The sequence below is a fragment of the Arachis ipaensis genome, chromosome B08 (assembly GCF_000816755.2).
Source record: "Arachis ipaensis cultivar K30076 chromosome B08, Araip1.1, whole genome shotgun sequence".
NCBI lineage: Eukaryota > Viridiplantae > Streptophyta > Magnoliopsida > Fabales > Fabaceae > Arachis > Arachis ipaensis.
The window spans coordinates 42187473-42198557 of NC_029792.2; positions in this window are offsets into that span (position 1 = coordinate 42187473).

The following is an 11085-nucleotide window of genomic DNA, read 5'->3' on the forward strand; positions in this document are numbered from 1 at the left end:
TACTCCTCTACGCGCGCCCTGCTTCTCCCTTCCATGGCTCTGGTTCGCGCTCCTCCTTCAACGGCAACACACGATATCGGCGACTGGTGGTGAGTTGGACGCGGCTGGGCGGTGATTCGACGGAGCATGAATGGCGAACCCACGGCCGGCGGTGGTGGCGTAACTCCTTCCTCTTCTCTTTTTTCCTCACCGATCTCCCTTCCCCTCTGCTCTCCCCGTTCCCTCTTTTCCATTTCTTTCTTTGTTTCTTTTACTAGGAGTGGGTTTCGAAGGGGGTGAGGGATTTTGTGTGTGAGGGATTTGTGGGTGGTGGCTGGGAAGGATAGTTAGGGTTAGAGTTGTGTTAAAATTAGGGTTTGTATAGAGTAAAAATATTAATAAAATAACTGGGTAGAGTAATCATTCAAATTAAAATAACTGGGTAGAGTAATAAAATAATTAGTTTGGCAACTTTTTCACCATCCCAACAAGCTATGGGTTCAACTGTTGACGGAGAAATACCATTCTTCTAAGGATGATTGTTTTAGTCGGTCTCGAGGAAGTGGATCTTATGTTTGGAAGAGTATATGTCGAGCTTGGGATATCCTAAAGGAAGGTTTTAGTTGGTGCATTGGGGATTTGGAATAGAACTTTTGGTTTTCTAAATGGAGAAGAGAGGGGCGACTGTGTCAGGAGATGGATTATGTTCACATTTCTAATTCGGATCTCAGGATCTTGGACCTTTGGTCATCTGGACAGTGGAACCTTGAGAATATCTATTCTCCTCTGAATCAGTCTCTGTAGAGCAACATTAATTCTTACAACCCAGATGTAAATGAAAGTATTAAACTCCAAATCTCAATTATTTAAATCAAATCATATAAAATTCTTATTATTTTACAACTACTAACTTTATAATTTTAAATATAGAAAATAACTCAAATTATAAAATTATAATAAGAATCTTAATTCATTTCAAATTCAATTAATTAAAACTTGCTTTAATTATTTTTAATAAAATACTTTCTAAAATTAAAACTGTAGATAAAAATATGATTTGAAATTAGTTCATAATAAGACTTTTCAAAAATTTTGGGTCTTACAAGATGAGTGCACCATCACCCTCTAGGATGTTACGTACTACCTCGGGTTACGCATGTATGGAGAGTCAGTTGGTGGGTGCTTCCGTGATTTCCCCTTATGATACGTGACTAAGACCTGTGAGTTGGTGGAGCGACTATATGGTGCCAGGCCTCCTGCAGTTCAACATCAGGGTGCACAAAGGAAAAAGGTCTTTCTCCCTTAATAAATAGCTACAACAAATATTGCAGGATGCATTCTTCTGCTAGCCTCTTGGATATACCAGTGATTTCTCCATCAGTGTCTACCCGAGCGACGGGTTTATACTTATCCCATGGCTGCGAGGTAACTATTATTTATAGTTTTTTTCATCTTCGTTTATGTAATTTGATATGATATGCAATAACTCGAGTCTTTGTTACTTACGAATGTCCACAGGTTGATAGGTATGGTGCAATAGAGCAGGGACCAACACGAGTAGAAAGTCCTATGCTAGCATCAGGAGTTGGATCCGTTACGGTTGGATGAGGTAAGTGAGCTTATTTTCTTCAGTTACCAATATATGAATTACTATCCTGTGTTAACACCTATTATTGATGATTATCTTACATATTACGTTGCAGTTCTTGTGGACGCTGTATGACGACCTTGCACTGCAAGATCTCTGCCCGCTGTGGCTGAAGGATAAGGCAGAGCAGGGACATGGATGTCTATTGTTCCCCTCGTCTGCTTCAACATAGTTGAGTTTCACCACGTAGACCGGGTTAAATATCCAGTTTAGAGGTGAGCAGCTAGTGCCAGGGGCCCTAGTTAACGTCGACAGGTTCCTGACCACCACAGGACGGGGGCGAGGACATGTGGTGGCCTACCAGGCTGTGGGAGTGGTATAATTATTTTAGGGCTTGGTTTGAGGAGGGCATCTGATCTCCATTTAGTCATTCACAGATTTTCGGCATACACAGGAGTATTAGGATTGGTACCGGCAGGCCTACCGCGTTAAACACCTGTCCGGACAGCAAGTGCTTGATGACCCCAGGTTGTTGGACTTACCAGGTGACGTCTAGCCTACTACCAGCCAGCCGAGGGACTTCCTTCACCTTCCCCAGAAAGTCTGATCGTTGTTGGCATGCTAGGGAGGTTCGGGAGGACACCCGAAGGCCTACTAGGAGAGAGATGGGTGCCAGAGAGCGCGGAGGGGGCATAGAGGGACATGGTCAAGCCTCATAGGGAGCACTTGGATGTGGAGTCTGAGGAGGAGGCTGAGTATCACCGACAGGAAGAGCACGATGATATCCCAAACAACCAGGATGACTCATCGCCTCCTCCGTCACCACTGCCCCCTCCTCCTCACCACCACCTCCACCATCAGGGTCAGGTGCACATGATGCTCAAGACGATTGGGATACTACCCCCTGGATGGCATGACGTCAGGGCATCTAGCAGTCGTCACGAGGCATCAATGGTGGAGGAGATCTAGTTTGAGGAGGCATTCCAGATTCATACCGCCAACTATCCCACGATGTAGCACATCGTGGATCAGTTCCGCACAGGAAAGGAGCAGAGCATAGGGCATGGACATTAGCCTTCATCTACTCCTATGTCTACTACAATTTGGTTGCCGTACACATCACTATGGTCTGGCACTTCATACAGCACATATGTCGACCCGGTGCCCAGTATGCAACACCGCCATCGGTGGACTATAGTTTCTTAGCACCCGCAGCCTCCTCTAGACCCACGTCCTTGTAGGCCTCACCTACAATAATAGGCACAACCTCTTCCTTGTGGCACCAGACAGCGCCTGCATTATCCAGGGGATCACCACCGATGTGTTATCAATGTTGTATTTTGTTATCTCATAGTTTATTAGTGTTGTATTTATGTTTGTATGCATGTGTTATGTAAACAGTGCTGTCTCTGGTCTTTAGTTCGTGACATACTATGTTTGTTATTTGTATGCATGTTTATGTAATTGTCTTACCTTCTTGGAATTTCGGTTTTATAATTCAAGTTCAATGCAAACGACGTAAACAAAGAAAGCAGCATTCACCTATATAAATTGACCGAACTAATGACAGATGTCTTACATCCAAGTATAATATAAACAATGTAAACAAAGAAAACAGCATCCATGCACAAAAGTGACCATACTAAAGATACATCACGTTACATTCATGTACAATTAAGGGAACTACATAAACAACAATAGAAAATAAAGACGAACAAAGATACGACACTAAGCTAAGCCTCGTTTGTAGGTTAGTTTGGACAGTCTTTTTGGGTATGCCCGGTTTGCCTACATAGAACACATCTCTTCTCTTGGCACTCTCCCTCATCTATCTAATTACAGAACCTGGTGGATACAGGTCTGTCAGTAGACTTAATGCGCATGGCTAGATTAGGACACAGTCGTGTCCTATACCACTCCAGCCAAAACTTCTCGTCTAGTATCGGTGGAAATTTCATCTTATACACCTTGAACACAGCGTCCTGCCTGTACACCGAGTGCACATAAGGACCCCATTTGACACTTGCAGGGGCACAGGTAAAGCGCATGACGACATGGAAAATGGAGTGACTGGAAAAGGCCACAGTCACACGTGCCTGCCGTCAATCGAACACAGAACAAACCTTGCGACCAACCCTCGAAAGGCTCTAACTCCTCAACCACAAATATTGAAGCCCGTCTGTCGCAGTGAGTAACGCGCATCTTCAAGATCCCCTATTTGTTCTTCTCAATAGCAGCTATCAGCCATTGGGAAATTTGATTCCCCGCCCCCAGTTGTGATTGTGCCTCCCTTCCCTTCCTGATGAACAACAGCTGCAGCCTCTTGTAGGTGCAATGCACAATGGCTGAAATTGGTAAATAACGTGTACCCTTAAGTACTGCATTCATGTACTCGGAGAGGTTCGTTGTCATGTGCCCAAATTGGTGACCACCGTTGCAGTATTGTAGCCAGATCTCTTTGTTGAACCTACTAGTCTAGTCCGCCATCTCTCGCGACAAACCTCTCAAGGCATCCATGTACCACTCGTACACAGCCTTTCTTGGACTATAAGCAGTATTTATCTATCACTTTCCCTTGGCAGACTTGAAACGCGACATGAAGTTCACTACCATGAGCCTGACACAATAAGCATGAAACACTTTAGAAGGTTGCTAACCACTACGCTCGGCTCTCAGTGCAGCCTTGACAGCCTGGGATCTATAAGAAATAATAAACAGGCCATCCTGTGGGGTCACATGTCGTCTTAGATTGGTGAGGAAGAAAGACCAAGACCCTGTGGTCTCAGACTCAACAATTATAAAGGCTACAGGAAGGATATTACTATTACCATTTTGTGCCACTACAATAAGCAAAACACCACTATATTTGCCATATAGATGGGTGCCATCGACAGAGACGAATGGCTTGCAATACTTGAAAGCCTCCACACAGGTAGGGAAGGCCCAGAATACTTTATCAAACATGCTACAGTCAAGCACCATAAGGTGCTCATCATAGTACGGTACAACCCTGAACTCACATATTGTTCCGGGATAACAACTCTGTAATGCTTGCAATAATCTCGACACGTTATTGTTTGACTCTTTTCAATCACCATATATCTATGCAATAGCTTTTTGCTTCACCATCCAGACTTTTCTGTATGAGAATTTGAAGTGATAGCTTTGCCTAACTGCACCTTGTAGAACAGGGATGCTGACGAATTGGCTGGATTGTATCAACGGCAAGATGACACTGCAGATGATACTGTTGTCCAACTCTCGGTGGTCTTGGGACATGGTAAGTGTTAAACACGTGTGCGCTCCTCCAACCCTACACACCTCCCAAACAAAATTACACATACATGGTTGGCATTTAATCCAAATTTAATAATCATAAATAAGAAAATACACCACGCATAAACTTGAACTCACCAATAACTGAGATTCTGATGGAAGGCAATACGGAGACTCCAAGGATAGCCTGCTGCATATTGTCGGCAATGCACATGGTACTTTAATCGATTTGACTCCACAACTCGGCACTCTGCACTTTTGTGAATGCTGTAATTCTTGACACCCTGCATTACTGCATCTCTACTTTTGAACATGTGGCCAACCCGAAACTCCACACCACTGCCTAAGTTGTAATCATCTTCACCTGTATCGAAAAATAGAGTTTACTCGTGCATCGCGTCCAGATCCAATGTATGATAGTGATTGGATACATCTGATAAGACTGGAATCGGGTGCGGGGTGGGCAGAAGATACCGAAATGGTGGCTTCACCGGTGTCTCTGTACAAACTCCTCCTCATCATCATCTTCAGAAGAACCATTGTCATTACTATCCACAACATACTCCTTGTCGGAGTCCTCATCTTCAACATCTATATCTTCCACCGAACTAGCAACGTGTAGCGGTGGTGGTGCGAGAGGGGGGTTGTCTTGCACAAATCCTACTGTACAGATTCACTGCCACCGGCATCACCTACCTCCACAAAAAGCTCCATCACTTATTTCGCCATGGATCCAAAACAGACGAAACTGAAAAACTCCATTTTCCATCGGTGCTAGCAACCGATACCTTACCCTTTCATTCTCTTTTCTCTTGCTATCACCAATGCTACCCAATATCAGACTCTTCATTTCTGACAAAGAACTTACTCGCTGGGTATGCAACAGAATGGGATTGTCGCTCTAGAAAATCACACCAGTATCATTGTTTCTCATATGGCAATTGGGATGCACACTTACAACCACATATCCACTACTACGAAATATTTGTGGAGAATACAAAGGGTTACACATTCTTTTATAGCTGCTAAAAATTTGTCATAACATATCTCATTTACACTGGCATATATCTCTTTTTATCTCGTTTATAGTGTAAACGAAATAATATTGTACGTATCTCATTTATACTGTAAACAAAATTTACACGGCTACCCTCTTGCACCTTATCTCGTAGTGTAAACGAGATAAGAGATGTGATAGATTTTGGTAAAAATGCTACAAAATATATATTTCGCTAAATAAAATATTTTTTTATTTATTTTAAAAAAAATCCTGGGGGAGTGGGGTAGAGAGCAGGTGATAGGTTTTGAGGGAGAGACACTATGAGCTGGATATCTAAGGATATTAATGGAAAATAATTTTAAAAAATTCTAAAAAAATAAATATAAAACAATACCAATACTATTTAACTTAATAGATAAAAGCACATAATTCATTTATTTTAAAATACAATATGAAGTTAAAATATAAGATTTTTTCTATAATTAATTGAAAAAATACATTATTTCCCAAAATAAAAACAATTAGACATTATTTATTGCAGTTTGCCTAGACATTAGGCAAACTGCAATAAACTCAAACAATTTTCCTAGTGATGCGGTGAATTGCACCTCACCCAGACTCTATAAATACGAGTGTGCGGTGAAAATTCACTCGTACCAAATCTTATCTCTTACTTTTTTTTACCTTTTTCACTTATTTCTCTTACTTTTTTAATTTTAAAATGTTTTGGACACCGTTATTAGCAATTCATTCAAATGGAAAAATTTTATTAGATTATAATATATCTGTTATGTTAAATTTTGCTCAATCGATATTTATTGACATGCCATTGGATGTGAGATGTCTAGTGACGCTGAGTAATTTTGTTTTGCATACTACCGATCAGTAACACAAAAAGTGGGTGGAAAAAATTTATTGTAGATATCCAATGAAAGTAAATGACACTTTTTATTACAAAAGATATTATTTTAATAAGTATGAATTAATTTGTAATTTTTTTGTGTTGGACTGTTTGATAGCATTATTCTGTCTTATTTAACATAGGTATTGGTTACTGATGAACGGATTTTTGCTAGTAAAGAATTCACAATAAATTCTCGTTGCAAGTATAGTTTCTAAACTAACAAAGAATCATTTCGTACAAAAACTTGTTTGTCACTAAAGCAAATCCAATAAAAATAAAAATAAATCGAAGTATTTAAACCTCGGGTCGTCTCTCAAGGAATTGCAGGGAGGTGTGTTACTTATAATTGGTTAGGAGTTTTCTGAGAAATTTTAGAGTTGGAGAATAGAAAAATAAATAATTATAAATTAAAGCAATGAAAATTAACAAGAGGTTTTATGTAATTAAAATAAAAGCCTTGACCGGGAGAAGATTAATTGGAAGTTCTATCCTTGTTGGATTTTTCCAAGTGTAATAGTAAAAGGTTGTTGTTCTACTTAGTCATCCCTTACTGAATAAAGGAAAGTCAAGTAACTAACTAACCAACTATATCTCAAGTCCTAATCCTCTCCCAAGGAAGGATTAGAGTCAGAGACTAAAGAGCCAGCTAACAACTTCCAATTAAAATTAACACTTGAGTATTCCAACTCAAGGGTCTCCTTTTAATCAACTCCCAAGTCAAGTTGGGAGTTTACTCTATTGACATGAATATAAATTTCATAGAATTATAAGAAGAAGACATGATAAATTAAATAAAATAGGAACAGAAAATTAATTAATAATAAAAATAGTACTTTGCATTAATAAATCCCAAATTCATAAACATACTTATCCAAACAGGGTTAATGGGCAATAAAAGAGTAAAGGAATAAGAAAACAAACTAGAATAATGAATTTTCACGGAGGTACTGACTCTTCTCAATATCCAAAGCCAAAAGCAATAAACTCTAAAACTATGAATGTAAAGAAACCCTAGAGGAATGCATAATGTGAATGTGTGTTCAGTCTCTGTTGTCCCCTGGCTCTAATATGTGTTTCTGGGCCGAAAACTGGGTCCAAACTCAGCCCAAAATTGCCCCCAGCATTTTCTACGATTTCTGCGGATCGCGCATGGAACGCGTATGCGTCAGTCCCGCATACGCGTTGCTTGTCAACTTCGCGTGTCATGCGTACACGTCAGGCACGCGCACGCGCCACCGTGCAAACTCCAATCCACGCGTACGCGTCAGGTACGAGCACGCGTCACTGTAAATTTCTCCAAATCGCGCGCACGCATGAGCCATGCGTGCGCGTCGCTTCTCGCTGGTTGTCTCCTTTGTTTTTTGTGTTCCTTCCATTTTTGCAAGCTTCCTTTCCATCCTCTAAGCCATTCCTATCTTGTAAAGCCTGAAAATACTAAACACACAGATCACGGCATCAAATGGTATGAAAGGACATTAAAAATACACAATTTAAAGGCTTAGGAAGCAAGTTTTCAATCATAGAACATAATTAGGAAGGAATTGTAAAATCATGCAAATCATATGAATAAGTGAGTAGAGAGTTGATAAAAACCACTCAAATTAGCACAAGATAAACCATAAAATAGTAGTTTATCAAGCTCCCCACACTTAAATATTAGCATGTCCTCATGCTAAGCTCAAGGATACAAAGGGAATGAATAGGAAAAAGTAAGACTCATGAAATGCAACCTATATATGAATGCAACTATATGCTGAGATGATTCCGTCTACTTGGTTAAAAGTAAATAAGTTCTCCAAGACAAACATAATTCAGATTCTACTATTTCAAATCATTCAGTAAAGACAAGTAAACTTGTGAGAAGACAGTTCATGAAAGCAGGGAACATAAAATCAAGCACTGAACCCTCACTGGTAGTGTATATCACTCTAACTCTCAAGTGTCTGGGGTTAATCGTTCTACTCTTCTCTAGTCATGCTTTCTAACCTTTGTTCTTTATCTAACTAATCAACAAATATTTAGTATACCAATGCAAACATCATGAGGTCTTTTCAAGGTTGTAATGGGGCTAAGGTAAAGGTGAGGATATATGTATGGCCAAGTGAGCTATAATATGAATCTTTGACTAACCTAAGCTCTCACCTAACATACACACACTCTATGTAATTCTAAATTCATGCTTAGCTACCCAAAATTCTCACTTTTGTATAATTCACATACTCATGTACCAAATTTTTCTTTAACTTTATCACATATGCATTGATCTTTTATTAAACTTAACAATTGGGGTAATTTTGTCCCCTTATTCACTTATTTACTTAATTAATCAAATATTTTTGGTTTTTCTCTCTCTTTTTTTTCGAAAGCAAATATAACATATCAATGCACATGAGTTTTTAATTTTTCTAGTCTCACATGAGTAGGTACCCAAATTCCCAATATTTTGTCAATGCAACATTGTATACTTTCATCAACCCAAGTTCCCACAGTTTTTCCACACTTAATTAATACACAATCTAACTTAAGCTAACCAAAGATTCATTTGGGATAATTAATTATTTTTTCGCTTAAGGCTAGTGATTGGTAAAATATAGAATAAATGGGGATTAAAAGGCTCAAGGTGGCTAATAAAGGTGATTGAAAAGGTAGGCTATTTGGGATAAGTGAGCTACAACAAATGATGGCCTCAGTCATATGCAAGCATGTAAATACACTAAACAATGGACATATAGAATGGAACAAAGCATAGATTGCAATCATAGAGAAGAAAACACACAAGAAAGAAAAAAATATTATGGTTAAATAGTGTAACCATGCAATTAAGCTCAAGTTTCACAGGTTGTGTGTTCTTTGCTATAATTTATGTTCCAAATTATAATCCTCAGACAAGTTTAACAGAAATTTTCAATTTAAATTAGTGAAATATCATAAAACAGGGTATTGAAAGGAAACTCATTACTTTAACCAAGCAAAACATACATGCAAACAATGACTACCATGCAATCTATCCTATCTAACAAAGAAAAACTAAATATGTTGGTGTTAAGAGAGAGAAGTTACCTCCGGAAGTCAAGGACTGACCTCCCCACACTTAAGGCTTGGCACGGTCCTCCGTGCCATCAGTAAGGAGCAAGGGAGGGCTTGAAGCGTCGCCTCCAGTGTCTGGTTTGCCTTGGCTACCTATGCTATTGGATGAAGGGGGAGTCTAGGGTGTCCATTGGTTCTGGAGGTGGGTGTGTACCAAGTATGAGTTCCTTCAGGTAGTCGTATCGGCGCTTGTTACAGCGCTCCATTTGCTCCATTCACCGGTCTTGTCGGTCAAGCCTCTCAAGGATCTGAAGGAGCATCTGATGGGTAGATGGTGCTTGGGGTGTAGAAGATGGTGGAGTGGAGGAGGGAGGAGGATCGAAAGATGGATCTGCAGGCCGGCTTGTAGAGGGAACTGACGGCCTGATGTACTTTCCATTCAGGACATACTGGTCAGCTCTAGGGATCATGACCTTCGTGTCGCCTGCCTGAGAGGACACACCTGCTGCAGAGACTAAATCTGAAACCAAGGTGGGGAAAGGCAGGTTACCCGCTATCTGTACGTGTCCCATGGCAGCCTGGATGTGTCGAGGCAGGTTGAGGGGTTGCTCTGTCAGGATGCACCAGATGAGGACAGCCATGTCTGCTGTGAAGGTCGACTCGTGAGTGCTCAGAAAGACATAGTGGGACATGATTTGTACCCACACGCGAGCCTCCAGGGTGAGTGACTGGGCTGAGATACTCTTAGGTCGAGTCCTATGCTGTCCGTAGATCCACTTGCTGCCAGGTTGTGCTATGACACCAAGGATGCTATTCCAGTCGAACTGGTATGTCTGGCGCTTGAAAGAGGCCTCTTGATAGGCGTCCCATCCCTCTGGACTAGGTGAAAGGTCCAATGCTCTCTGTATGGCACTCTTGGAGACAGGGACCTGCTGCTGACGGACGAAGACAGTCTACAGAGTAGGCGAGTAGAAGTTTGAGTAGAACTCAACAACCCATGATAAGTTGGCCTCTTATGGCTATCTCCTATAAAATCTCCACTGTCTTCTCTCTATGTGGGGCTCCACAAAATCAACAACGTGTGTTGGGACAATGAGTAGATGCTCATTGTTGTAGTTTCTCTCAGCAAGGATGGAGAAAATTTGTCCGCAATAACGGTTAGTGAACTGCGTGGAGTCTTGGGCGGGAAAGGCTTTCTCGGATTCATCAACCTTAATGATCCTCTTTATCCGCTTTGTTGGTGGCTTTACACTGGTAGATGGAAGTGCTTTTGCCAGTGTTCTCTTAGTTTCTTTCCTTGCTAGTGTCTTG